The sequence below is a fragment of the Penaeus japonicus genome, unplaced genomic scaffold, assembly GCF_977035675.1.
Source record: "Penaeus japonicus unplaced genomic scaffold, GWHDUDI00000001_assembly GWHDUDI00000041, whole genome shotgun sequence".
NCBI lineage: Eukaryota > Metazoa > Arthropoda > Malacostraca > Decapoda > Penaeidae > Penaeus > Penaeus japonicus.
In genome coordinates, this window is record NW_028234443.1 from 13386564 (window position 1) to 13391515 (window position 4952).

Sequence of the window (4952 nt, forward strand, 5' to 3'; positions counted from 1 at the left end):
TCCCTCCTCTCCTCCTCCGTCTCTCCCTCAACCTCTCCTCCTCTCTTCCTCCACCTCCTCCTCCCCCAACCTCTCCTCCTCCATCTCCCCCACCTCTCCTCCTCTTATCTCCCTCCTCACCCCCGTGACTCCGGCAAAATCGTGTGCCTGATGTCTTTGCAAACACACGCTGGCAGCTGCTGTTGCCGTTAGCATCGCCCTCGTGTCTCTAGTCGCACAGAACTCGCTCGTGCTACTTGGTGTTTGCTCGCGTGAATGAAAAGGGGATTTAAATGACCGGTTCGTCGCTGATACACACTCTCTCTCTCTTTCTCTCTCTCTCTCTCTCTCTCTCTCTCTCTCTCTCTCTCTCTCTCTCTCTCTCTCTCTCTCTCTCTCTCTCTCTCTCTCTCTCTCTCTCTCTCTCTCTCTCTCTTGCTCTCTCTATGTGTTTCTTTCTTTCTATCTGTTTTTCTTCTTTTCTGCTGTTTTCTTTTTTCCTCTTATATTGTCTTCTCTTCTATTCACTCTTCTCTCTTCTTCTCTACATTCTTCTGTCCTTTTATCATCACTATTTTCCTCCTCTCTCTCCCTCCCCCTCTCCCTCTCCCTCTCCCCCTCCCCCTCTCTCTAGAGGGCAAGGAGTGTTTCCATGGTAACTGCCCCGCGTGTTGACCAAACGAGGCTCGCGCGTGTTGACCTTTAGGGGGCTGGTGCTCGAGGTCAAAAGTGCCGGTAACTCGTTTGAGGAGATTGACTCACCGAAGAAGGGGGAGGGGAAAGGGTGATGACGAAGGGGGAAGAAAGGGGGAGGGGGGAGGAGGGTATGTGGTTATAGGGATTCAATAACGTGATGAAACGCGATAGTGCAAGCCGGGCTTTTGAGAGTATGGAGAGGAGGCGTGGCTCGTTGCATGGCTGTCTTTCTTCCCACTCTCATGCACACACTGCCTGGTGTGTTGAATCGGATTTTGTTTCTTTTTTTTTCCCGTGGGAAATTTTCTTCGAGTTCGTTAAGATAGTCGACTCGTCTTGTACATGGCTAGACCAAACAGGGTGGGGGTGGGGGTAGGGGGATGACGAGGAGGATGCGGGATAGGGCTACTAGATTCTAGAACCTTCGTTTCGAGTCGATACTTTTTTCCGCAAGGTTTGACAGGCGGAAGTGACGTGGAGCGCTCCTGGCCGCCGTGAAGGAACTCTCTCTCTCTCCGTCGTCATGCTTCAGACGTCGCCGCGACCGCACTGCCTGCTCTTCCTCATTCCCTCCCGAACCTTGCTATCAGTTCCCCCACACACACATCCCACCCCCGGGCCCAACTCACCCTATCATCCCCATCCCACATTTATTTTCCGTCTATCCTCTCTCTGCCCATTCCCTTAATTTTTCGTATTTCCTCTTTCTCTCTCTCTCTCGTATTCTAATTATTCTCTCTCTCCTATTATCCTCTCTCATTATCTCTCTCTCTCTCTCTCTCTCTCTCTCTCTCTCTCTCTCTCTCTCTCTCTCTCTCTCTCTCTCTCTCTCTCTCTCTCTCTCTCTCTCTCTCTCTCTCTCTCTCTCTCTCTCTCGCACACACACACACACAAAAAAAAAAAATTAAACTAAAAAAATATTTTCCGTCCGTCCTCATCAGTGTCCTGTATCCCCTATAGCCTCTCTCTGTCTGTCCCCTGTATCCTGTGTATCTGTATCCTCTCTCTCTCTCTATCTATCTATCTATCTCTCTCTCTCTGGTGCCTGTATTCCCTGTATCCAGTGTATCTGTTTTCTCTCTTTCTCTCTCTCTGCTGCCTGTATTCCCTGTATCCTGTGTATCTGTATTCTCTCTTTCTCTCTCTCTGCTGCCTGTATTCCCTGTATCCAGTGTATCTGTATTCTCTCTTTCTCTCTCTCTGCTGCCTGTATTCCCTGTATCCTGTGTATCTGTATTCTCTCTTTCTCTCTCTCTGCTGCCTGTATTCCCTGTATCCTGTGTATCTGTATTCTCTCTTTCTCTCTCTCTGCTGCCTGTATTCCCTGTATCCTGTGTCGCCACGTCCCACACCGTGTGGACGGCAGCGGCAGCATTGTGTACCTTCCTTGCAAACGGGTTGATCATCCTTGACACAACGCGTCCTCTGCTTCGAGTGTCGTCGACGCCTCTCCTGCCGGCGACACTTGCGGAGTGGTTTTCTGTCGTGGCACAGCAGGATTCGGGCTAGAAACCGGGAAGACACCCTCCCCCCCCACACCCTCTGGCCCACCCTGCGGGCCCACTCTACCCCACCCTTAAGTATGGCCTGAGTCACTCGTAGTTTTCCGACTCGAATGTTCTGGGAATTTGTAAGAGGGAGTCATGGGGAGGCCAGCAGACCACCTCTGTTCCGCCATGTCCATTCTCTATTCCCTTCTCTCTACCCTCCTCCTCCTCTTCCCCCCTCCCTCCTCCCCGTCCCTTCCCCCACCCCTTCCCTACCCTCCATCCCCCCCCCCCCCCCCACCCCTCTCCCCCAACTCCCAGCCGGCGCCGGCATGAGCCGAGGCTCCTGGTGACTCATGGAAGAGGGGGGAGGAAGGGGAGAGGAGTGAGGGGTGGGTGGGGGAGAAGGAAGGGGGTTGGGAGGAGGGACGGATTGTGGGAGAGGGAGGGGGAGGGGGAGGGGGGGGGGCTACGTGAACGTTGCGTGCGTCACGGCGAAGTTTTCACTGTTCTATGATTCAGTGCCGATCTACGCACCTCCGAGTAGCCGCATCCATTCTCGGCCTTTAAATACTAGCTCCCGATGTGGGGCTCGCTTCGAGGATATCACAGGAGGACGGGACTTCATTCTGTTTGCCTCCCCCCTCCCCCCACCCCCCAACCCAAACCCTCCACCAAGATAGTTCCTTGACGGCTGTTTGCTGTTATTAATCTATTCAATGGAGCTTGCATCTTGGGACTGAGATCCCGAGTCGGGAAGATGTTCGACGTCTTAACTTGTTCTTGGAGGGGGGGGGGGGCTCTCCTCAAGAAGGCGTGGTTGTTGCAGATGCATTTGAAAGCATTTATCTCTTATAAACGGGGGTGTTCAGTCGGTAATTCGCAGTGGGTTTGGAAATGCGAAAACGCTAATAAGTAATAGATTTTGAAATTAGAAATGAGTGATCTGCTGGTGAATCTATAATTTGGAGTTGATATTAGAAATTGGAAAGCTGTAATCTGTAATGATTTTAAAAGAATCGGTTATTATTAATCGGTCATAAATTGGGAAGTGATCAATCCTTCATCAGCAGCGAGTTTGAAAATAAGGAATCCGTAATCTGTAATAGATTGTGAAGATCAAACAGCGGCAGCTAATCTGTAAACGGAAATTATAAATCTTTAGGTAATAATCTGGAAAATCTGAAAATCAGAGATCCGCAATCTGTATCATAAATTTGATAATTATGAACGAGTTAATAATCTGTAGGACACTTGATGACCATAATCCTAATCAATAATGAATATGAAAATTGTAAATCCGTTTCAAATTTGCAATAGATTTGGAAATAAGACACCCGTAATCGGAATGAATCTGAAAGTAAACCGACCAGTAAAATCATAGGCTAATCTGTAGTGAACGTGAGACTAAACAGACAGGAAATCCCTTACCACTTCTGTAATAGATTTGAAACTATGAAATCCGTAATTTGTGATGAATTAGAGAGTAAACAGGCAACTACTGGAAGGCAGTCGATCATTCCATAGACCTAGGGGCGTCTTCCTGTTTCCGCCGGCCGTGTTCACCTCACACGATCTCGCCATTTGTGTCCGGCCTATTTCCCCCTCGGCCTATTTTCCCATATGGAATTGGTCTCGCCGGTTCAACTTGTCTCTGGTCTCACCTTTTTACGTTTTCTCTTTTTTCTCTTTCTTTCTTTCTTTCTCTCTTCCTTCTCTATCTTATTTTCCCTCTTCCCTTTCTCTTCTTCCTTCCCCTCTCCCTCCTCCTTTCCCCCGTCCTCCTTCCTTCTCCTTTCCTCCCTCTTCCCTCCTCCTTCCTCCCCTTTGGAGGCGAGCGCAATAGACCTCTTCTTCTCCCCCCCTTCCCCCTCCCCCCTGTTAGCCAAGGAGCGTGAAGAACACTTCGAAGGTCGTAGACATTGTACCGTATACCGTGCGGGATGTCTTTCCTCTCGCTGCGTGTTGGCTTGGCGATGGTTTTATTGTCATTTTTATTTCTGTTATTGGAATTATTGGCATTGTTATAATTGATTTTGTGTTATCATTATTGTTTATTATTATTGTTATTATTGAAATTATTATTAATATTGGTGGTAGTGATGGTGTTGATTGTTAATTTCCTTCCACTTCAGTCGAGTGAAAAAAGTGTCTTGCGGTTTCCTATTCTTGTTCCTTGTATTGTTTGTTTTTCTTTTTTCCATTTCGAATGATAAAAACTATGCTTTTATTATTTGGTGTCATTATTTTATTTTTATTATTATTATTACTATTATTATTAATTTTGTTGTTTGTCTTCGTTCTCTCTCATTTTACATACCCTTTTCATTTTCTCTTTTTTTTTCAATTATCTTCCTTCCTTTGCCTCCTTTTTATCACTTCATGATTTGTCTTCCACCATTCGAAATTCTACGATTTAACATGTTCATTGGAGAAATACCCCACACTGTATTTTTCAAGGGGCGGGGCGGGGGAAGGGGGGAGGGGGCACAGAGCTTGTGGTATAGAATGACTTTGTTCGGTTTAAGGTCGCGGCTGAAGTGGAAATGTCACTTGCAAGCTAAATCGTCTTCAATTACGTAATTTTCACCATTTTTGTTTTTATCATCATTATTATTTTTATTATTGATAGTTATTGTTGTCAGAATCATTATTGTTATCATTATTATTATCATTATTTATATTGTTTTAGGTTACTGGATTTTGGAGAAAGATGCAAAATGTCTTCTTTATCTGTCAATAACATGCTAGCCGAATAGACGTATTACATTTTGTTGTTTTAGTTTATTG